Source organism: Mustela nigripes, chromosome 6 (assembly GCF_022355385.1).
Source record: "Mustela nigripes isolate SB6536 chromosome 6, MUSNIG.SB6536, whole genome shotgun sequence".
Classification (NCBI taxonomy): domain Eukaryota; kingdom Metazoa; phylum Chordata; class Mammalia; order Carnivora; family Mustelidae; genus Mustela; species Mustela nigripes.
In genome coordinates, this window is record NC_081562.1 from 64,377,694 (window position 1) to 64,403,292 (window position 25,599).

Here is a 25,599-nt window from a genome sequence, read left to right on the forward strand (position 1 = left end):
CAATCTTGAGATCTCCATTAACTATATAGTTGAATTTATTGGAGTTGAACACATTTTCAGGAGGACTGGTGAAGGACAGTATGGTACCAATGTTGCTGAGGCTGATCCCCACCTGATGGTCACCACTCGAAACCTGATGTCAGCCTCCTGCCTGATGAAATATGCTGGTCAGCACTTTTCTCCTTAATTCCAAACCCCTCCACTTGGATAACACCTATGAAAAAGTGGCAAATTTCATTCACGTGTGGGCAGGGGGAGAACGCTGGGCCAGCCACTGCAGCTTCTAACCCATTAAATTGTGATGGGACACATGCCAAACTGTTGAGATTCTTTAGTTCAATTAGATTTATTGCCCTCAAAATGGAATTCTTTGCTCTCTGTAGGATATCTTCCCCCCCCCCCCACTAAAAACTTAATTACATGTCATCTAGCTCCCTAAAGACAATCTGAAATCACTGTGATCTGTAACTGTTGTTTCCTACATACTCTGTTGTCCCAATCCCATGAAAGCCGTTTTGTATCGTTCATGCCCTCAAGCATCGACAGAAATTTCTGGAAGACTCACCAAGTGCAAAGTACTGGCTACCAACTGCTAAGAATGGGGTGTTGTAACTTTCTTTCTTCCTATCATCCTTCAAGTCAGAGTCCCAGGAGACATGTAACACATACTGACCTTACTATTCAGCCATCCAAACGTTCAACGGCATGGGACAAAATAACAAATATATGGATGAGTGTTCCCAGATGAAGGAGGATTGCCAGATTTACAACAAATGAACAAGTGAAAAGGACACACCATTCAATTTGAATTTCAGATAAAGAAGGATCATTTTTTTAGTCTATGTATACCCCAAATATTGCATCTTTTTTGAGAATCAAGTAAGCCTCTTCTTGGTAGCATTTCCCCAGTTGGCTTATTCCTGGAGGACTGGCCCACTTTGAAATATCTCACTCCTTCAAGAATAGACACTCTGCCTCAGTAGCAGCCAAGCTTTTGTATTTTGCGAATCAAAGTTTCAGAAATGGAATTAGATCACCAGTGTAGAGAGAGGTATAAATGATAGTGGAAGTGAAACCAAGCATAAATGGATAAAATATGAGGTCCTCCCCTCCCTCTCCCTAGCTGCCTTTTGTATTTTTGCCACAGAAATGCAAATAACCAGAGTTATTAGCCTATGTCCCCAAATGTGCCACCCTGATTTCAGAGACGACAGTGTCACTGGTTATGCCTTTGCTGATGTGAAAGCAAGACCTCAAGCACTCTTCACTCTTCCAAGGGTAGGGGCATTGTCCCACAAAACAGAGTCTGCCAGAGCAGTTGTCCAAGTGGGAGACTGAGAGAAAAGTGAACAGAAGATGGTGAATCTTTTACTGGATAGATCCAAAATATTTTTTACTCCTTCTTGGCTGGTAGATTCATTAAGGGTAGTTTTCCTCTAAAAACAGTGTGGAGATTCCTCAAAAAGTTAAAAATAGAGCTACCTTATGGCCCTGCAATTGCATTACTGGGTATTTACCCCAAAGATACAGATGTGGTGAAAAGGAGGGCCATAGGTACCCCAATGTTCATAACAGCAATGGCCACAAGAACCAAACTGTGGAAAGAGCCAAGATGCCCTTCCACAGATGAATGGATAAAGAAGATATGGTCCATATATACAATGGAATATTACTCAGCCATCAGAAAGGATGAATACCCAACTTTTATATCAACATGGATGGAACTGGAGAAGATTATGCTGAATGAAATAAATCAAGCAGAGAGAGCCAATATTCACACAGTTTTGCTTATTTGTGGAGCATAAGGAATAGCACGGAGGACAAAGTAAAAGTGAATTGGGGGAAATTGGAGGGGGAGATGAATCATGAGAGACTGTGGACTCTGAAAAACAAACTGAGGGTTTTAGAGTGGAGGGAGTCGGGAGGATGGGTGAGCCTGGTGATGGGTATTAAGGAGGCACATATTGTATGGAGCACTGGGTATGGTACATAAACAATTAATTTTGGAACTCTGAAAAAATTTTTTAAAAGGTAGCTTTTCTCTTAACAACAACAACAAAAAAATGGGGGGGGGGGTGGCCTGGGAAAGCAAGCTTATTTACCAGTAAAAGAAAGAAAGAAAAGCAGAAAAAAAAATGTAGATATAAGAAATAGGAAAAAAGTATTTAAGGGCAAAATAGTATTTAAAGTAAAACTTTATTTTACATTTGAGTAAAAGTGTGAGAAAAATAAGCCAACTAAATTCTAGGAGGAGTTTCATCCACATAAATTAGTTTATAATTGCTGTGTCATACTTCCTGATCCGTATATTCTCTTTGTGATCAGTAAAATCATGCGGTATCAATACACTTTTTTTTTCCTTCGAAGAACAAGGGATGCCAGACACTTAACATCCCAATAACATAAGAGCACAAATTACTATCTTCACTTTTAAACATCTGTATTTAGGGTCTTCAAGTAATTCAATAAGGATATGGGTTTTTAATCATTTAAGAGAGAAGAAATACAGAAAGAGAAAACACGAAGGGAAAATGCAGTCTGCATGGAAGTGGATTATTTCTTCTATCCTGATGTGTTGGACTCCACCCATGTTTACTCAGTCCTGTGCTTAACCTGGATTTAGTTCCATGGCTGCTTTAAAGCTTTAAAACAATAAGAAATATTTTCAGGTTAGGAGATGAGAACCCATCTTTAACACTACAGGGTTGTGAAACCATACTCTTTACACAGGAACATTTAAATGGTTAATATAATAATTATCACTATTATTTTCTATTATTTCTGAAATAATAGAAAACCAGTCCCTATTATTTTGCAAAATGCCATGCACAGCACAAGTTGTTGATTCTAAAGTGAAGAAACCTGGAATGTGTAATTTTCCTGCAGAGATAATCTTGTGCACTTGAAGAGACTAAGGACACCTGCAGGGAATCCAGGTGATTTCTATTAGAGCACATCATTTCCTGCTGGCCTTGACCTGCAAGAAAGCTGTGCTTTTTAGCTGTTCTAAAAATGGTTTATAATACAGTTGGTAAGAAAAACTTTTCTTCTCCTAGTTTTTTAAAATTTATTTATTTATTTTTCTTTATTTTTTTATTGTGGCAAAATACACAATATTTATAGTGTAAAGTTTACTATTATAACCACTTTTGTGTGTACAGTCCACTGGTGTTCAGTACATTCATATATATGGTTATGCAATCATCATCTCCATCAATTTCCAAAATTCTTTTAATCTTGCAAAACTAAAACTCTGTACCCATTTTTTAAAAGATTTATTTATTTATTTTAGAAAGAGCGTGCATACCCTGAGTGTGTGCTGGAGGTGCTGGAGTTAGGGGGAGGGGCAGCAGGAAAGAATCTTCAAGCAGACTCCTTGCTGCGCTGGGAGCCTGACTGGGGTGGGAAGTGGATTACCCAGGAGATCCCGTTACCTGGGGGATCATGTCCTGAGCTGAAATCAAGAACTGGATGCTCAACTGACAGGGTCACCCAGGTGCCCCTAAAACTCTATATCCATTAGACAATAACTCCCCTTTCCCCTTCTCTTCAGTCCCTTGAAACCACCATTTTACTTCCTGTGTCTGTGAATTTGACTACTACAATGTTAACCTTAAAAAAATAAAACTGCCTGGGGCGCCTGGGTGGCTCAGTGGGTTGAAGCCTCTGCCTTCAGCTCAGGTCATGATCCCAGGGTTCTGGGATGGAGCCCTGCATCCTGGCTCTCTGCTCAGCAGGGAGCCTGCTTCCCTTCCTCTCTCTCTGCCTAACTCTCTGCCTACTTGTGATCTCTGTCTGTCAAATAAAAAAAAAATAAAAAAATAAAAAAATAAATAAAACTGCCCCCCCCCAAAAAAACCCTGCTAGTTTTTTTTTTTTTTAAACCAGGAAAAGTAAGTGTTTTGGGGGAATAGCAAAGAATGACAAGACCATAGGCAAGTCTGAGAACAAAGAAGAGGTATGCTCTTTTGTAGAGGAAAGGGGGAAACTGGAAAGGCTGTCATAAACAAAAAGTCCATTGGGGTAAACTAGGAGTTCAAAGCATAGTGTCTTTTTATTGGCTGAGGTGTGATAGTCTTTCATTGCCTGGGCTATTGCCAGGCCAGTACGAAAACCTTTCTTCTTCTTACTAGAGTAATAAAGTAGTAAGTAAAGTAGAATCCACTTGGAAGGTAGGTCTTTTCCTTTTGGGTCTGCAATTAACAAGGAGTGGTAGGGCCTGAGAGACAAGGAACAACCCCCAACCACAGCCCCGCTGGCTTCCTAATTCCATTTTAAACCAGATTCTTTCATTAATTTTCATAGTTAGTTACCTCATATGATTGGAACCATATTGTATTTGTCTTCTTGTGACTGGTTTATTTCGCTTAATGCAAAGTCCTCAAGGTTCATCCATGTTGTATCATGTATCAGAATGTCCTTACCTTTTAAGGGGAACTAATGTTTCATTGTATGGTTATATCACATTTTGCTTATCCATTCATCTAACATTTGAGTTGCTTCTTCTTCTTCTTCTTTTTTTTTTTTTAAGATTTTACTTATTTATTTGACAGAGATCTGAAGTAGGCAGAGAGGCAGGTGGTGGGGGTGTGGGGGTACGGGGAAGCAGGCTCCCTGCTGAGCAGAGAGCCTGATGTGGGGCTCGATCCCAGGACCCTGAGGTCTGACTTGAGCCGGAGACTTAGGCTTAACCCACTGAGCCACCCAGGTGCCCTGAATTGCATCTGTCTTCTAGCTCATATGAATAATGCTGCTATGAACATGGTTTATCTCAAATATCCCTTTGAGACCCTGCCTTCTGTTCTTTTGAGTCTATACCTAGAAATGGAATTGCTTGATCATGTGCTAACTTTATTTTCAGTTTTTCTGAGGAACTGCCATACTGTATTCCATAGCAGCTATACCATTTTATATCCATTCTATCCAACAGTGCATAAAATTTCCAATTTCTCCACAACCTCACCAAGAGTTGTTATTTCCTGTTGTTTGTTTTTGTTTTTTTAATAGCAGCCTTACTAATGGATATGAGGTGGCATCTCATTGTGGTTTTGATTTGCATTTCCCTGATGATCAATGATTCTGAGCATCTTTTCATGTGCTTATTGGCCATTTGTGTATCTTCTATGGAGAAATGCCTATTCAAGTCCTTTGCCCAACTTTGACTCAGCCTGTTTCTTTCTCTTGTTGAGTTTTAGGAGCTCTCTATACATTCTGGGTATTAATTCTTCATCAGCTATATGATTTGCAAATATTTTCTTCCATTCTGTGGGTTGCTCTTTTACTTTGTTGATAGTGCCTTTGATGCACAAAGTGTTTTAATTTTCATGAATTCCAGTATGTCTGGGGTTTTTGTCTTATTGCCCATGTCTTCGAAGTCATATTCAAGAAATCACTGCCAAATCCAATGTTGTGAAAACTCTGCCCTAGAAAAGCTTTTCATTATCATAGAATTTTGGGATATTTGACTAACCAGCTCAACTTCCAATTCAGTAACATCTATTATTACATCACTGATACAGTTACCTGATCTCGACTGAAATATTTCCATAACAAGATGCCTTGTACTTTGTAAGGAAGACAGTATCACTAGTGACAGAAAGTCTAGGAAGACTAAAAAGTCTCTCTATTTTAAACTGAATTTTTTACGTCTCCAGCATCTAATATTCAGTTTCAATTTGATACTCAGTCTTTCTAGGGCAACATAAAATAAATTTTTGCAACCACAGTAAATGTCTTCAAGTTTCTGCTGAGCATTATCCCACCCCCAACTCCTAATTTATATTGTGTTGTTTTTTGATGAGTAGGTAAGAATATCTAGTAACTTAACATGCAGTACTAAAAGCAGATTTCTTGCGAAGGTCATTTTAAAATTAATTTGTAATATAATTTATGTTAGAAAAAACAGAAAACCTTCAAATGTATTAGGAAAAAATTTCTTTGAGCTTGTCATGTTGAAAAAATAATCAAAGCTCAATTTCACAGACGGTAGCGTCTATTAGTTAATGAGAATGAAATAATGTTCTGGTATTAAATTCAACATCTTTATTTTCATTACTAATAAATATTCATTATGTGCCAACAATATATGGAGCTCTGCACAGATCATAAAAAGTAGAATTCCAGCCGAATACATTTTACATTAAATGAGATGCAGTAAGTGTTGTTATAGAATGCCTGCCATGCAAGAACGCTCTGTTATTATATTGCTTCTATAAGCATATTAAATAAGAAAACAGAAAAAAATGCTGAAGGTTTGCATCCTCTGTAGAAACCTAGAGACAAGTACAGTGTCTAGATTTAAATGTAGGTTTGCACACTGAACTACCACCCCACACCAGTCCGAATGGCTACAATGAACAAGTCATGAAATGACGGATGTTGGCGAGGATGCAGAGGAAGGGGAACCCTCCTGCACTGTTGGTGGGAATGCAAGCTGATGCAGCCACTCTGGAAAACAGCATGGAGGTTCCTCAAAAAGTTGAAAATAGAGCTACCCTACGACCCAGCAATCGCACTACTGGGTATAAATACCTTAAAGATACAAATGTAGTGATCCGAAGGGGTGTGTGCACCCGAATGTTTATAGCAACAATGTCCACATTAGCCAAACTATGGAAAGAACCTAGATGTCCATCAACAGATGAATGGATAAAGAAGATGTAGTATAGATACACAATGGAATACAATGCAGCCATCAAAACCCCTAAAATCTTGCCATTTGCAATGATGTGGATGGAACTAGAGGGTATTATGCTTAGTGAAATAAGTCAGTCAGAGAAAGATAATTATCATATGATCTCTCTGATATGAGGAATTTAAGAGGCAGGGCCGGGGGTCATGGGGGGTATGGAGGGAAAAAATGAAACAAGAAGTGATTGGGAGGGAGACAAACCATAAAAGACTCTTAATCTCAGGAAATAAATTGAGGGTTGCTGGGGGGTAGGGGGAGGTAGGGATAGGGTGGCTGGGTGATGGATATTGGGGAGGGTATGTGCTATGGTGAGTGCTGTGAAATGTGTAAACCTGATGATTCACAGACTTGTATTCCTAGGGCAAATAATACATTGTATGTTAACAAAAAAAAATAAATGTAGGTTTGGCGGTGCTGTTGAGGTGTGTTGTAAGATCATGGATTTAAACATTTGGAGAAATGGTGCTAAAACAAACCACTACTTCCTAAACCATCAAGACGACTCTCCATTTTCTGAAGAGTCTTCCTTAGAGATATGATTATAATACCTGGGCACAATTTACTGAGTTGGACTTGAAGATTGAGAGAAGTCACAGTCCCAATGTACAGTGTGATGGCAACAATGGGAACTTCCTACAGGCACCTGGCTGGCTCAGTTGGTAGGGTATGGGACTCTTAATCTCAGGGTCAAGAGTTCAAGCCTCATGTTAGGTGTGAAGCCTACTTAAAATAAAACAAAATAAAAAATAAATTTTAAAAAGTATATTAATAAAATAACAACAATGTTGTGAGTTTCCTGCCAAGCCCAGTGAGGTCTGTTTCTGGGGCATAATTGGGGTTACTGTCATTTTCTTGAAAGACCTGATCAGCATTATCTAATCTTAACAGAACAGTTTTTAGTCTCACTTGCCAGGCTTGACTAAGAAAACCCTGCATCTGTTGTGTAAGTCTGAGCTTTCTAGACACTTCCTTACTCCTACATGATAGATTTCCTCAGCTTCCTCAAATTGCTTTTCAAAGAGAATAACCAGAAAATGCACGAGGGGCTAAAAAACAAACAAACAAACAAAAAACACCAAGACTAAAATCTACTCTAATGGGAGAGGGAGGGCAAAAGGAGAACTATTTACTGAGCACCTACTGTATACCAGGTACTGTGCTAAATGTGCAAAACATTTTACATGCTTTGCTTGTTATTTATGTGAACATCAACCATGGAAAACACCTGTGGTTCCTATCCATGTTTACTAACTTTAAACTCAGTTATTAAAATTCTTGGAGTTTTATTTTCCAACAAATGTCTTAAGAATGGATAACCTACTACACATGGAAAATGCATATTGCATTTACATATGCATTTTCCACCCCCCTCCCCACCACATGTGTATCTTTTATTGTTCAACTAGAAGAAGAAGAGCGGATGATGAGCTCAATAGCCTTGGTCCAACCTCTGAAGGTCATGACTTTCCTGCTAAGACAATCCTAAAGTTTCAGGAAGGAAAAAAGAAAGAGATTGTGATGCTCGGGTCAAGCATAAGGCATCCAGGAAAGCAGCTCCCTCCCCACAGGAAGCCATATTTCCTTGTGAACTCTATAGAATGAAAGTCATATCCCTCCCCCCAGGAAGCCATATTTCCTTGTGAACTCTATAGAAAGAAATTCACGTCCATACTTTGTATCATGAAGATTTACCTGGCTTGGCAAATATACATCTGAAGTCCTAGAAAGGACCTAGTTCATGTGTGCTAAGGCAGTGCTCAGAGTAATGTGCTCAGAGGGTAGGGCCAGCATGCTGGGTGTGCTGAAACAGGATCTCTGGCTGTCTGGAAGCATTTGGACCTAAACAAATACACCTTTATTAGGAAAGAGCTCCATGTATTGGAAAGGCTTTTATTTTTGGAGGACTTTTTATTATTGGAAGGGCTTTTATTTTCAGCCCAATGACTCTCCAGATGAGAATGGGTGACTACTTTTGGAACAGTGGCAGCTCCATTAGGGTCTATAAGGATCAGCAGTATTTAAAGCTGCTTTTTCACAGTTGCAAATTTTCATGATTTCTTTTAGTCTACACTGCACCATTCACCTGGGGAGGTTTTGCGAGCAGATGGATGCTCAGACACTCTTTCCTGGGGACATCTCCAGAGCAGAAGGCTGGAGGTCACTGAACCAACTGCTTACTCCTAAAAATTGGCCGGTGCTTTCCCCCTCTGGGCAGGACGCATGCCCCTCACTGACTGCCCCTCTAAATCCGATCAATGCCACTTTCTCTCTGCATTCTTGCTCCGCATGCCGTCGCAGAAACTCAGCACTGTCCCTGTGCTCCAGGCTGTCAGCTTTCTAGTGTGTTGAACAGGTGCTGCTGTTGTCTCTCCACAGAGGACAGAATCATGCCCACACCGCCTAGCTCGAGAGCGCACACGGCTAAAAAGGGGTTAGTTTGGCCCACAGAACAAAGTAACCTTTTTTCATTAGTGGCAACCATTGAGAAACTTTACATAAAATTCCAGCCTTTTGATTTATCTTGAAACTGGAGTATCTGACATCTCAAGACTCACACCCCTTTCATAGCTACAATGAGCAGAAAATCACTCTCCATTAAATGAAGGGCATGCTCTTTGTTTGTTTCAAATTACCTGCTTGTAGCCACTAGGATGTGTGACTCCTTGCTTAGGCTTTTTTTTTTTTTTGCACAAGATGCCCCATGCTCACTGTGTGGACAGCACCAACAACAAAGCAAGCTTATCTCCTGGTCTACCAATTCACCATGTTTATCTCCAAGACCTACACCACTCTCTAGGGCTTTTGAACAGCCCGAATAAGCATTTGACAACACTAAATCTCTTTCACTCCTCATTTGATTCTTTGGGCAGACCCTTGCATATCCGAGAACAGGTCCCCTGCTGCTAATTCATTTGTGGTCCCAGTCCTGCTGGGATCAACAGCAGCCTATTAACTTTCATAGTCGCTTTTAACCACATCCTTAGGGTTTCTCTGTTCATTAATTCACTTTTGAGGGGAAGTTGCCAGACCATTAAAGTGAGGCATGTTTAATAACCCTGATTTAACCAGGTGCCTGGCAATCCCATCCACACAGCTCTGCCCGCGGGGTCTCCCATTACCCCGTGGCAAGACAGGGTCAGGCACCAGCCGAAGACCGGAGGCAGTCAACTGCAGCCCCACGCAGTGCCCTAGCCGCCTGTGACCACCACTGACACCACTTACACTTATACCATGCTCCTACAACCCACGTCAGGTGTCCCGGAGAGGTTTATTTTAATTTTTTTTCCAAAAGATAATTATGCCCTGTGGGGGTACCGCTTCTCACACTGAGCGGTGTTCCACCCACACCCACTGGTTCAATAACCATAACAACCCAGATCTCTTAAACTTTTAGATTTCAGGTGATACATTTTCCACAACTTACATCATGCCATCAGATTTTTTTCCCTTCTTCGTGACAGCTGTTAGTACTGGATGAATTAAACTACCGAGGTTCAACCATGATCAAATAATTTTGTTGACTTCCTAGCTTGATTCTGAAGGTTAGACAAAGCAAGTGATCCAACACAAAGCCAACAGCGATATATTTTTTTTAAAAGATGTTTGAGTATGGACATTTTTCCTAACTTTATGCCAACTTGCTACTACTGAGTATACAAGCAGAAAAATGAAAAGGGAATGTAGTGTGATAATTAAATTAACATTTTCTCAGAAATAACACCTTTAGCTTGTGAATAAAAATGTGTTAGAAATCGCATTCAGCTCTGTCATGATCCAAATGTCATCCTATCTTACTACACCTATTATCACTAGCTCTCTCAACACAGATAACGTGTGCTTTAAAAAAAAATCTGGATACCTTTAGATTTCAAAAGCATCATTTTAACTTTAACTAAACTGTTTCCCGAAAAGATATATTAAACAATTTCCTCACATTGTAACTTTCAGAAGCAAAATATAACACTAGGTAACAGTTTCCAAGTCCAATTACTGGCCTTTAATTTTACCTTCCTTCACTTTCTTGCTGATAAAATAGTCAAAGACATCATATTTTTTCATTTAAAGTGTTTTGCTCCTGTTTCTCTATTTCTGAGTCAGATTTCAATTCTGAAGTCCTTAAAGGTAACAAGGAATTCTCACTGATCATTTGCGATAAGAACAAATGATCTCTTTAGTCTCAAAAGAATACTTTCGATGAAAGTATTCTCAGGAGCCAGCTTTCTCTCCTTGCTCTTGTGATTCTAAATTTCAAGGAGTGATTAAAGCTCTACTTATAAAATATATGAAAAGGAGCCGCTGTAGGAGGGAAATACCTTATGTGTATCTTATTTTTAAAATGTTTATTTCTATATTCTCCGTAAAAGCATTATAAAATGCATTATTATTATTTTTTAAAGATTTTATTTATTTATTTGACAGACAGAGATCACAAGTAGGCAGAGAGGCAGGCAGAGAGAGAGGAAGGGAAGCTGGCTCCTACTGAGCAGAGAACCCGATGTGGGGCTTAATCCCAGGACCCTGGGATCATGGCCTGAGCCAAAGGCAGAGGCATTAACCCACTGAGCCACCCAGGCACCCCCTAATACATTATTTTTAAGAAGTCTCAGGAGTCCTATTTTTATTTATTTGACAGAGAGAGATCACAAGTAGGCAGAGAGGCAGACAAAGAGAGATTTGGGGGAGGGGAGCAGGCTCCCTGCTGAGCAGAGAGCCCGATGTAGGACTTGATCCCAGGACCCTGAGATCATGACCTGAGCCGAAGGCAGAGGCTTAACCCACTGAGCCACCCACGCACCACCCCCCAATAGTCCGATTTTTAAGTAACTTGAGTAGTTGAGTAATTTCTAAGTTGTCAATTTAAAGCAGGTGTCTTCCATTAAATTAATCAAATTAGAGGGCTCTGAATCATGCCTGGTCATTAGGGTTCTCTACTGAAATTGTGAATTCAGGACGAAAAGAAGATGAAGCACATATAGCACATCTTTAATTAAGAACGCATGTGACCCAGGGAACAGTCCCGCCAGCCATTCTGTCTGCTCTACCCCCTAGTTGTACCCTCACACAATCAGCCCTGCAAATGGAGGGGCAGCATTGCTGGGGGAGGGGTGCTCCTTGCTGGGGATCAGAAACCTTTGAAGTGAGCCATGGAGAGGACATAGAGAGTGGAAAACTCTTCCTTCTTGTGGGTTATAATCACCCACCTGCTTTCTATCACCAGGAAAAAAGAGTGATCCATGAAAGTTCCCAAGGAGGTAAAGGATTCGTAAAAGTTATTTTTACTATTGCCACAACTGATACTGTTGGAAAACTTTCCTTGTGACTCAAATAGCAAGAGCTTGGAGGAGAAATAGGCACTGACTTAATGGAGACTGTGTACTAAGGCATACCCATTCTACAGATGGACAGGGTGTGGTATCCCAAGGAGGGATGAAGGGAGACAGGTTTGTTGGCTGCTACCACTGGAAACTTGCCCACTGTCCTGAGATTGCTGTCATATATCTGAAGCACTTTCTGGAAATTCTTTCTCTCCAGACCCTGATGTAAGGACACAGGACCCCAAGTTATCTCCCTAACAACAATTTGGTTTCTAAGTTACTGCATCTCTATGAAGCTGAAGACCAACAGGAATTTGGGGTCATGCTAAGTCCAAATGTTAATTATTTTTCTAAGAAACATGCAATTCAAAACACACAAAAAATTAAAATTAAATTATTAAATCAAAAATAATTAAAAAAAATAAAGCAGAGATACCTCTTCTTTTATGCTCTCTGCAAAACAGTCCCTCCCCCTCATCTGTCATCAATATGAGAATTTTATGAGAAACATTTTTCAGTATTTGCTCACTCCTGTATCTTGCACATACAGTTGAAATGAATAATTTAATCTGGCATTCTCCCCACCCACCCACCCAGCAAATGTTTTTTTTTTTTTTCCCCTAATCTGAGGTTTTCTCAGCACCCAGCAGAGTGTGATCAACACAACACTGTGACAATTTAAGCAAGGGAGAAATATCACTTTAAAGAGGAAATGCCAAGAACTGTAAAAGTTAATGAGAAGTGTGACATGAGCCCTGAGCCACAAACACAGAAGTTTAGTGCTGTCAGCGGGGTTGGGGGTGACAAGAGACATGAAAGGGAACCATGTGGTAGGTAACTACAGCTCCCTAGACCCCAATCATCTCAGATGCATTTGCTTTCATTTTCTGCACTCTTGGCAACACTGACCTTCTTCCTGTGCCTGGAATCCTGAAGGCAGAGTGCAGCTTGCTTTGACTTGCCTACTCCTGAAGGTGCCTAAGTGAAAATATCTAAAGGATCACTCTGGTAGAAGAGAAATTGACCCTGGATCCTTTAGGTCTATACTGCAAACTAAGATTTTATTGGTCCAATTTTCTTTTTGCTATGCTGCTGGGTGAAGGCATATACCAAAATGCACAAAAGGAAAATATCTGATTGGATGTACTGTTAACTAGCCTAGTTTTTCGTTTTTTTAATAGTCTACAAATCTGAGGCTAGTAATAAGTTATAGGTGACCAGAGTCATAAAGAAATGTTTTTTTTCCTCTTTTACTGCTGATGACCATTACCTGAGACAGAACTAAGCAAATTGGTAATGTTTGTGTGCTTGTAAATGCTTACTTAAGAGTCTGTGGCCTGGGTAGCAGCCAGTTCTCTGTGTTAGAGGATGATCAGAGGAGAACCATAACGCCAGAGACCACCCCCTTTCCAAATCCAAGAGTTAATCTCTCTCTCTCTCTTTTTTTTTTTTTTTTGGTTGTTTTTGCTGCTTTTGGACACAGTTGGTGTGGTCACCTTCCATTTGACAAAGTTTTGGTCTTTAACTTAAAGTTTGTCTTTAACTTAGTTAAAATAAAGTTATATAATAATAAAAATGATAAAATTTATATTTATATATTCCTATAAATTTAAAAATAAATATATATATATACATATGTATATGAACTGAGTCATGTACAAATAAATATATATATATATTTCTATATACTTATATAGAAATATATATAAATTTATATAGTTATATAATAATAAAACTAAAGTCTTTAACTTAGTTAAAATATAATAAAATTTTTATATACTTATTTGTCAGAGAGAGAGAGAGCACACAAGCAGGGGGAGCGGCAGACAGAGAGGGAGAAGCTGAGCAAGGAGCCTGATGCAGGGCTCAATCCCAGGACCCTGGAATCATGACCTGAGCCGAAGGCAGATACTTAACCAACTGAGCCACCCAGACATCCCTAACTTTAGTCTTTAAGCTTCAATACACTTTCATTCTCTTTTGTGACCTTCTTTTCCCTTCATTACCTGTTATATGTTCGACCTTGGATAAGCCATTTCATTCTAAGCACCTCATCTGTAAAATGGGAAGTTAAAAAAAAAACTGTTCTAAGGTTCACCTTCCAAAACTCTCCATTTTTATTCAATCCGCTGGAAAAGTTGCCTGTTAGATTTTATTATTTATATTTGAAAAAATCCTAAATCTATATTTCCAGTCTCAATTTCCTTTACTCTCAATGGCCCATATGGCATTACGATGTAGATATCTCATTAACATTCAAGACTTAATGTTGAACACAGGTGACAGAAATGGAAATTGGTACCCTCTTTTCGAGGTAAAAGTAATAAATGTCTTAAGAAACATGAAATATACTCATATATGTTCACCCACGAATTCTACTAGGAATCCACCATAAGAAATAATTCAAGGAGTGCCTGGGTAGCTCATTAAGCTGGTTAAGCATCTGCCTTTGTTCAGCTCAGGTCACCATCTCAGAATCCTGGGATCAAACTCTGCATTGGTCTCCCTCTCCTTCTGCCTCTCTCTCTCTCTCAAATAAGTAAGTAAAACATATTTAAAAAAGGAATAATTCAAGATATACTTTTGAAAAGCCATAGGCAGTATGTTCATTTTTCCCACATTGAAAGGAATCTAAATGACTAATAGCAAAGGAATTAAGTAACTTATGATAAATGAATTTGATAAGTACTAAAAAGTCTTTTAAAATAGTTTAGTTCCATCTAGCCACATGGAAAATAACTGCAATATTATGTATAATGTAATGTAATAAAACAGCATGTGAACTGAACCATATACAAAGTTCCTGCAGAAATTATACCAAAATGATAATAATTATGTGTTTAGGTAACAGATCAGGTGTCAGTTTTTCTTTTCTTTTCTTTCTTTTTTTTTTTTTTTAAAGATTTTCTTTATTTATTTGACAGAGAGAGATCATAAGTAGGCAGAGAGAGGGGGAAGCAGGCTCCCCACCGAGCAGAGAGCCCAATGAGGGGCTCAATCCCAGGACTCTGGGATCAGGACTTGAGCTGAAGGCAGATGCTTAACCAACTGAACCACCCAGGCTTCCCTGAGTGTCTGGTCCTTGGTTTTGCCTCAGGTCATGACCTCAGGTTCCTGGGATCAAGCTCCCAGTCAGGCTCCATGCTCACTGGGGAGTCTGTTTGAGATTCTCTCCCTTTCCCAGTGTCCTTCCCCGTGTCCCACACTTCTTTTCTCTCTCTAACCAATCAATCAATCTTTAAATGACCCCATCTCAAATTCTTTAATTTGGCCAGAATACTCTGCTGAGTTCCACTTCCATGTTTTGTACCCACCAATCCTTCCTTTTTCGTCTTCCCTCAAAATCCACTTTCAGTCTGTATAATCTATCATCTTTGGGATGTTTTAAGCCATGTATCCTCAAACCTTATTAACATGAACTTTCTAAGCACGTGAGTGAGATTTAAATGTGATAAAATATTTTAAAAGTGGTACAAGAATATTAGATAATATGTTGTTACAAAGTAGCATAATTCTTAAAGAATTGTTAATGGTTAATATTTTTTCTAATTTTAAGAAGTTTGGAAAAAATGGATCCAGAAATAACAGACTAGTATACATAATATCAATCACAGAAAAAATACTAGGATGGATTATGACACCCACAATTTTATTGTCATTGGGGACAAGAAATGACCATCAGTAGGAACAATTAGAATAGGGCATTCCAGACTCATTTTGATAGAGTTCATTAGCCTTGATCAGGGGAATGCTTTTGGCATGGTATTTGACAAAGTATTGCTGATAATCTTGCCAAAAGTTGCCAAAGTTGCCAAAGTTCGCTTAGATGGGAAGTGGTGGAGCTGGGATTCCAACACAGGCAGTGCAGCTCCAGAGACCATATTATTCGCCACTGTGCTATGTTCTTTCTACAAGGTTGTTTTGGGTCTTAAATAGGTACACTGAATAAGAGACTCACAAGAAATGTGAGCTGGGTATTAATTAATTGGGCAAATTCATAGCTGGCTGAAAAATTATATCAAGAATCTCAATTAAGATCAAGATGAACTTGGTAACAGTGCTCTGAGGTATCTAGTATTGATCTCTTCAGCACTTTTATCAATGACTTATATAATCAGAAACTATTGACATCAAATTTTTCCAATTAAAATATCTAGAAAGGGTTTTTATACAAGGAATATCAGAAAAAAAGTCCCCCAGAGTTTAAAATTTCAGACTAGTGTCAAGAAGATGAAATAAAATGCAGATAAAGAGGAATCCCTCAACATAGGTTTAAGAAATTGGCTACACAACTGCCAGAGGAGTGAGATTTAGTTTAACAAAAGCTGATTTAAAAAATAAAAACAAACCACCAGAGGTGGCAGTTGACTGCATCTTCAATGTGAGCCCCCTCAAAAGCCATTTTGGGATAGAATAATAATACAGAATTTAGAGCTAGAGAAGTGAATATTTCACTTTACCCTCAAATTACTGAACCAGAGCTTGAGAAAATAGTTTAATTCGAGATGCCTTATTTTAATGGAGACATTGGACAATCTGGAAGCAACACAAACACTGTGAGCAGAGGGAGAAATGTAGGGAAACGTGGGTAAGTGAGGCAGAGTTAAAAAGAAATGGGGTGTTTAGCTTAAAAAAAAGCCCAGCCATCAGAAAGGATGCATTCCTAACTTTTACATGGACATGGATGGAACTGGAGGAGATTATGCTGAGTGAAATAAGCCAAGCAGAGAAAGTCAATTATCATATGGCTTTACTTATTTGTAGAGCATAAGGGATAGAATGGAGGACATTAGGAGAAGGAAGGGGAAAATGAAGGGGGGAAATCGGAGGGAGAGTCGAACCATGAGAGACTGTGGACTACAGGAAACTGAGGGTTTTAGATGGGAGGGGTGTGGGGGTTGGGGTAGCTGGATGATGGGTAGCGAGGAGGGCACGGATTGCATGGAGCACTGGGTGTTACACACAAACAATGAATCATGGAACGTTACATCAAAAATGTACTGTATGATGACTAAGATAACATTTAAAAAAAAAAGATCATACAAGGAGTGCCATGACAGCTATGCTCATATGCATAATGGGCTCTCAGGCGAAAGGAAGTGGAGGCCCACAGATGGGCCAGGTTGGAAAAGAAGGCTGTAATGTACTGTAGGTGTCTAGAAAGCTGGGGTACTAAACAAAGTGGTATCACCATGAAATGGTTTCTTTTCCACCAAAGGATGAGTCAAGTCAGGTTTTTTTTAATAGCATCTCTGTGCCTGGCATGTGTACCTACAGCCTTCTACAGAAGTCAACACATAAATAAAAAATAATGAAAGTTGGTGGGGGGAGGCTGCTCTGTGTTGTTGATGCCAGAATAAATCTTCTGCGGGGGTGAAGTGAGAACTTGTCAATCTTTCAACTATTTCACAGATCTCATAGCATTCTAGAGTCACAGTCAAGTTTGAAAGACTGGTGAAGAAGTTGTGAACTTTGGATTTAGGAACAGATTTAGTTGTATTAATATGCTGTTTTTCCAAACCATAAGAGACCTTAATGTCACAAAACAAACTGAGGGGGGCTGGGGGGGGGGGGGGTTGGGGGGGGGGGGGGGGGGTAAGGGACTTGGGGGGGGGGTATGTGCTATGGTGAGTGCTGTGAAGTGTGTAAATCTGGCGATTCACAGACCTGTACCCCTGCGGCTAATAATACATTATATGTTTATAAAAAAATTAAAAAATTAAAAATATGCTGTCTTTCTTGAAAACTGTTCAGGATATCAACCATTTCAATGCAAAACTCAACGATTTACCCCTGTGGTTTTTTTCAGATGGAAACGGCCTTATTATTTATTCAAAAATAGGGCACCTATTGTTGTTTAAACATAAATGAGGCAAAAAAATGCATTTTTGGCCAATTTTCAGCTTCCATTACCAATATAAAATTACCAAAAAGGGGAAGCCTGGGTGGCTCAGTCCTTAATTGTCTGCCTTCCGCTCAGGTCATGATCTCAGGGTCCTGGGATTGAGCCCCACATTAGGCTCTCTGCTCAGCGGGGAGCCTGCTTCCCCCTCTCTCTCTGCCTGGCTCTCTACCTACTTGCGATCTCTCTCTCTGTCAAATAAATAAATAATCTTTAAAAAAATCTTTAAAAAAATTACCAAGAGGAAGAATGAATGTAAAAACACAGAAAAAATGGATGAAAGTCAATATCAAGGTCATTAAACATCTCAATTATTTTCACATAGTAACTTCTCATGAACTTGGAGCGCATTAATTTTGAATTGCTGATATTACAAGACTAAAATTCAGCCCTGTCCTCTATAGAACAAATACAATTGAAACTACCCAGTTTTGTTAAGAAAGTAAACTGCTTTTCCAAAAAATAATATTAACATTGTTATTTGTAGAGAAATCATAATACTAATTACAACAGATATTTAAATTATTAAAGTACTGAATGGTGGTTAGTTGATGTTGGAGATGCTCAAAAATACTGAACTAAAAAAGACATTAAAGATCATTTAGTATAATGTTCATTTTTCAGATTTGGAAAGAGATCCAGGAAAGGACAGACAAGTCCTCACCCAGGCCCATGCTGCTAGATCTTGGAGGCTGAGGTCTAGAACCAGGGTCTCTCAGTTCATGGTCAAGTCCTCTTTATATCACACCACACAGAACTGAAATGCAAAATGAATTAAGTTGAGCTACTGCATGGAGCACTCGGTTTATGCAATGTGCTGTGTTAAGCCCTAGAAGGAAGTTTTGGTATCCAAAGAGGACCTAGCCCTATTCTCAAAGAAACTGGTCATCTTGGCTACAAGACAAACCTGAGAGCCTCATAGTCCAAACAAGGCAAAGTCCAGTAAGAGCAGATCTACAAAGGACAAAAGCAGAGAGTTCTATGTGCAGTTTGCTAGCCATCTGCCTTGAAAAAGGAGTAAGATTTAGAATACGCACAAGAACAGTGAATAGCATCCTCTTCATAGTCTTTATTTCGTAAGACTGGACTTGTGTGAGAATTGGGCAGCAGAGAGTTTCCGGGTTCAGTTCTCTGGTGAGGATATATGGGGATCTGTGCTTGCTTGCAAGTGAACAGGAGCTCTGCCAGACAAGGCAGAGGGAGGGTCCTCTTGCAACAACAAAGGAGCCAAAGCTAGGAGGGCTAAGAGATATCATAGTAGATACCGTATTTTCTTCAGAAAACCTGTTTCTGCTTCAACACACAAATTGGTTTGTGAGGAATGACAGTATATATCATAAAGCATGGCTAGCACTTTTTTTTTAAATAAAGATTTTTATTTTATTTATTTGACAGAGATCACAAATAGGCAGAGAGGCAGGTGGGGTGGAGGGGGGAAGCAGGCTCCCTGCTGAGCAGAGAGCCCGATGTGGGGCTCGATCCCAGGACCCTGAGATCATGACCTGAGCTGAAGGCAGAATCTTAAACCACTGAACCACCCAGGCGCCCCAGGCTAGCACTATTTTGAACTATTTAAACAAGGATTAAATTCATTCATCACAGAAATAGAAAAATTCACTAAAAAATCTATCTGTTAGAACCCATATGACCCAGCAATCCTGCTTCTTGGTGTATATCCAGAGAAAAGGAACCAAGTTCTTGAGGAGACACCTGTACCCCCACATTCATTGCAGCCAAGATATGGAAAAAACCCAAGTGTCCATCATGGATAAAGATGACATGATATACATATCGTATATATGTATATAATGTGATATGTGTATGTGTGTGTGTGTGTGTGTGTGTGTACACACAAATGGAATATGATTCATCTATGGGAAAGAAGGACATCCTGCCATTTGTGATAACACAGATGGAACTCAATGGCATTATGAGAAGTGAAATACATGAGACAGAGAGAGACAAATACTGTGTGATATCGCTTATATGTGGAATCTAAAAAGTTGAACTTCTAGAAACTGAGTGTAGAAGGTGGGTACCAGGAGCTTGGGGTGGTGGAAGAAATGGGAAGATGTTGGTCTTCTAGTTAGGAGATGGTAAGTTCTGGGTATCTAATGCATAGCATTGTGAATATAGTTAACAATAATGTATTATATACTTGAAAGTTTATAACAGACTAGATCTTAAGTGTTCTTACAGAAAAGAAATGGTAATTATGTGATGTGATGGAGGTGTTAGATGATTCTATGGTGCTAATCATTTTGCAATATATGAGTGTATCATATCAATAAATTGTACACTTTAAACTTACACAATGTTATATGCCCACTATATCTCAGTAAAGTTGGAAAAAATCTATTTGTTTCCTGGTAAATCTCCATGATTAATCAAATGCAAATTGTACCTCTAGGCAGCTGACTTGCTGCACAGAATCATTTACTTGATATGAGCCAATTGATTAATTAGACAGAAGCTATTGCATATAAGCTATAGGACATTTGGCAAAGGCAATGAATCTGATTTTAAAGACATTCTATCTGGCAAAAACATAAAGAAATTTGTGTGTTAAGGGCACTTCTGTGTCTCTGTAGAGCTCTATCAGCAAGTTAGGGAAGACAACTTGCTTTTTTTTTTCCTCTTCCTCTTCCCCTCTCTCTCTCTCTTTTTTAAAGATTTTGTTTTTAAGTGATTTCTGCACCCAACATGGGGCTCATATCCACAACCTCAAGGTAAAAAGTCTCATACTCCACCAACTGAGCCAGCCAGGCCCTTTGAGAAGACAATTTACTTGGAAAAAAAAAAAGTCTCAAAATCTTGGCATGAGGGCATGGATCCAGTGTAAAAGTAGTATTAAATCATTAGAAACAACTTAAAAAAAAAAAGAAGGCTCAAAATAATCTGTTTCATGTCACCAGAAATGCTGTCTCAGGAGCATATCCGCCCAACACTTCACAATCTTCTAAAGGTATTAAGAGGCAGTTGTGTCAGCCTATCAGTGATTGAGCTTATACTAAATTCAGACATTTTAGATCGTGACCAATTCTCCAACAAAGGCTGGAGAGTAAAAAGTGTTAACACCTGCAATTCTTTTGTTTTCCTTTTAGAGTTCGTCCCAAGGTGATAGAGAATATATCAATGACCAATAATGGATGATCCTGGCCTAAAGCTACCCACTGGAATACTGAGTTGTGCGAGAAATCCTGGCTTGCAATTTTTGTCAAGAAGAAAACTGACAAAACATCATCAATGAATTAAAGCCTGTAATATGAAAATCCATACAATATTAATCTATAAACTATTGTGAGGAATTGAATGGAAACAATGCCCATCTAGGTTGACAGAATCCTTCAGTAAGAGGATGGTTTCTTCATTTCTCTCTTGGGACCCACAGATAACAGGATGGGTATTACGTAGGGAACATATTTATTAACCCTTTGTTTGAACACTTTGAGAAGATTTTTAAAAAATCATGTGTTTTAGTGAAGACTTACTCTGGATTTTTGCTGTAAGTTGATGAAACCAGGCTTTCTCAAGATGCTGCCAGAGGCCATGTCTGACACTCACTGGAAAGATATGATTTAAGAGAAGAAGCCCATCATTCTCAGGGTCCTCTACCCGCATTCCTGCTATGCAGCTTGGGAGTTTTGTTGGGGACTCTCCAAGTTGTTCAGGAGACCCTCACCTCACCTTCAGCAGAACACGTCCAGAGCAGCACAGGTGGCCACGGCCGGAGTCAGAAAACTGGGAAGAAGCCTTGGGTCTCCGGGGAACTAATCATTCCCCCGTGGGCTGAAGGGCTGAGCCGCCCTCGCGGATGGGGCTGGCCTTGTATCGAAGGTAGGTGATTTTAGACACAATGTATGAAAATCATAGATCAGCTATCCTAAAACCGTCCTTTCCAGGAAGAGCTGGTTCTGTCTCCCACCGCTGGCTCAGAGGGGCCTGGAAACTCCCCAAGGCCTCAGATTTACCGCTTTCTCGAGACAATTCTCTCCTGTTGGGGGCCCTGGAGCCATCCTCCAGGCGTCCCTGTCTCTACAGGCATCGATTGCTCTGCTCTGACTGCACTGAGCAAACGTGGCCCGAGCCCCTGCCCAGTGGAAGTGCTGTCGTTGGCATGAAGAGGGACCAGGATTGAACTCCTTGGACCTACAGGGAGCACTTGACCTGTGCTTAGCATTGGGTCAGCGAGCGTCTGCGGAGCAAAGGCCACGACGGAGCATGCGCCTTGATTTTTATATTAAGTTGTGCATTAATTCTCCTAAGGATCCATGCCGTGTTATTATCCTCCTATCATCATCGTTGCCATCGTCATTGTCGTCATCATCATCATCATCATCACACCCATTTTCTCCCTGAGACCATATGGAGTCGGAAAAGTTAAGTGACTCCTGTGGTCACATAACCGGTCTTCTCCATTTCCCATCACCCCTATATGCTCCGTCTGCCCGTTTATCCGGGAATACAAGTGTGTTCTATGGACCCCATCTGGGCATCGCCCGGGAGCTTGCTGGACCTGCAGAGTCTCGGCCCCACCCAGACCTACTGAACCTGACCCTGTATTTAACAGGGCCAGGATCTGGGCTGCGTAGCTCGGTGAACCACCGAAGGGGCTCTGCTACACATGCCCTCCAGCTCCTGTCTCTGCAGGGCGCAGCTCTGTAGAGCGAACACTAACTGGACTCTAAGTTTTAGTTCTTCCAGAAGTAGCTTATCACAAGGCCATTTCAACTAGAAGGCAGTTTTCTATCAGACAATGAAAAAATATATATATTTCCCCACACAGACCTTACATTAAATGATTCAGTTAGCAAAGCCAACTGTGTGCCCTGCAGGTGTCCGTGGTTTCCCATGGGAGGTTACTCCCTGTGTATCAGCTATTTCCTGGTTTAAAATTGCATGTTTTTAATAAAATGGCATCTTTACTTCTCTTAACGCTGCTTTCTTGCAGATTCATTCATTTAGGCAAACAACGTATTCATTCATTTGGACAACAAACACCTTTTGGTGATGTGCAAAGCACTGTGGAAGTCCATGGTGTTTATAAGTATATATATTTGTGTTTCCACACCAGATTCTATCCTGAAGCAATTCTTCACTGGGGACATGTTTTTGAAAGGAAGATTTTTAAAAATCCTGGTCATTTGACAAATGATTTTATGGTTAGCAGAACTCCACCTCCGAAGTTTCATAAGTCTTTACTGACATCAACTCAGAAATTCTCCCCCTGTCCCAAGGAAAAATGCACTAGGAAGCCAAGGCTGAAAATGAAATCACTCAGGACATGTTGTTGTCATCTTCATGATAATTTAACTTGGATGCTATTCAAAATCTGCAGGAGAAAATTTTAATATTTTTCACTTTCATTTTAAATGGAGCTTCTTAAGATTTTTCATACCAACTCTGGTAGAGTAACTGGCACTTGAGACAGTGAGTGAATTAAAATACTTGAGGTCTGCTATTAACATCAGTCACATGCTGGGAACTCGGCTCCCTTAAAGAAAACTATAGTTCTAAAACTCCCTTGAGGGGAGGGCATACTCCCAGGAAAAAATGCCTTGTTGGGTCATTTAGTTTTGTATTGGAGTACTGACAGATGCCAACACTTCAGGCACAGACCTTCTTTTTAGATCCAGACTATAGGATAGTTCTGTTTTGGCTTGGGAATCTTTTGGGGGTAATTAGTCACTGACGGTTCAGGCTAATGGGTTTGTTATGCCTTGAATGATGTTTAAATGTTTTAAAATGTCTTCAAAGGACATCAGTGAGATGGAGAAGTTGGTAGGTAGCAATTTAATTTTTTTTTGGAGATTTTTATATATTTATTTGAGAAATAAAGAAGAAGTGGTGGGGAGGGGCAGAGGGAGAGGGAAAAGCAGACTCTCCACTCAGCAGAGAGCCCGATGTGGGGCTTCATCCTGGGACCCTGGGATTGTAAGGACCTATTTAGCCAGAGCGACTCCATCTTGGGTAAATAGCCATTTTGGTGTTTGCGTAGTAAACTTAAATTGACCACCCCCTCCCCACAAGAGAAACTTACATAGAAACAAGTCTGGGAAACCAGTACAATTTAGTTGGCTAGTTCCTGATTATAGAGCCCATAATACAAGTCAGGCCAGATGGAGACATCTAATCAGTACGAAGTACTGTTTGTAACAGTGAGAAGGTCTTGCCCAAACCTAAATGACTCCATCTTGGGAAGGATGACGATCTTATTATTCACACTGAATATGTTAACTGACTAGGCCTTCCCAGAAAGTACTGTTTGTAATGGTTCCTAGTATGGAGTAATCTTGAATAACACGTCACCAGACCAGATGGAACTAGCCAATCAGCAAGAGACACACAAACCCGGTGGGTTGAGATACCAAGATATGGGTTGTGAAATTGGGAGGCATCGCTCTCTTTGGAGGCAGTCCTGACCGGTCAGTCAGTCGATTCTTGAGCCTGTAAGCTGGGGGTGGTTGCTCTCTTCAGAGATGGCCCTGGCCGGTCAGTCTGACTTCTAATGCTTGGCATAGAATAGAGTTTTGTGTCACTTTAACTTTGTTTCAGTCTCATTCCCCTGGCCAATCAACCTGGTTTCTAATACTTATCATAAAATAAAGCTTTAAATAACTTTCACTTTGTCTCAGTTTCATTTTGTTTAATAACGGACCTAACAGGATCATGACCTGAGCTGAAGACAGCTGCCCAACTAACTGAGCCACCCAGGTGCCCCACAATAGTTTAAAATTAGCTTTATTGGGGTATAATATACAAGCACTCAAATGTACACTTTAAGTGCACAATTCAGTGAGCTTTGACCCATGTAATACCACCAAGCGAAGACATAAAACATTTCCATTGTCCCAGGATGTTTCCTCATTTATGTCTATGTATCTTGCCAAGTGATTTGTGTGCATAATTTCTTTAAATTCTCACTAACTATTATGAAACAGGTTGTTATGGGCTGGAGTGTGTCTCCCCTAAATTTATACGTTAAAGCCTTTATCCCTAGGAACTCAGAATGTTACCATATTTGGAGAGAGGGTTTTTAAAAGGAGGTAAAGTTGAAATGAGGCTGTTAAGGTGGGCCCTAATCTAACATGACTAGAGGAGCCCTTATATGGAGAGGAAATTTGGACATGCAGAGAGACAGTGGGGATGCCCATGCACAGAGGAAAGACCGTTGTGTGGGCACAGTGAGAAAGTGGCCACCTGCAAGCCAAGAAGAGAGGTCTCAGGAGAAACTAACCTTGATCATGGACTTCTAGGCTCCAGAATGGTGAGAAGAGAAATTTCTGTGAGGTCACCCAGTCTGCAGTATTTTGTTATGGCCGCCCTGGGAAACAAATACAAGACCGTTAGCTTGACCTTTTAACAACTACAAACAAAACAAAAACGAGACTTAGGGGTATCATAGGATTTGCCTACAGTCCCCTGGATCCTTGCTGACCGGGCATGGGTTAGTCCTAGGTGTGTCAGGCTCCAACTCCATGCTCTTAACCACTGCCTGCACCCATGCCCCAGATGCCCAAACACCGGGATTAAAAATTGCAGGTGTGCATGAGTGGCTCAGTCCGTTGAGCGTTTGACTTTTGGTTTCAGTTCAGGTCATGATCTCAGGGTCGTGGGATTGAGCCTCCACCCCCCACCCCACCCCACTGAGCCCGGCATCGGCATCTGGCTCTGTGCTCAGCAGGGAGTCT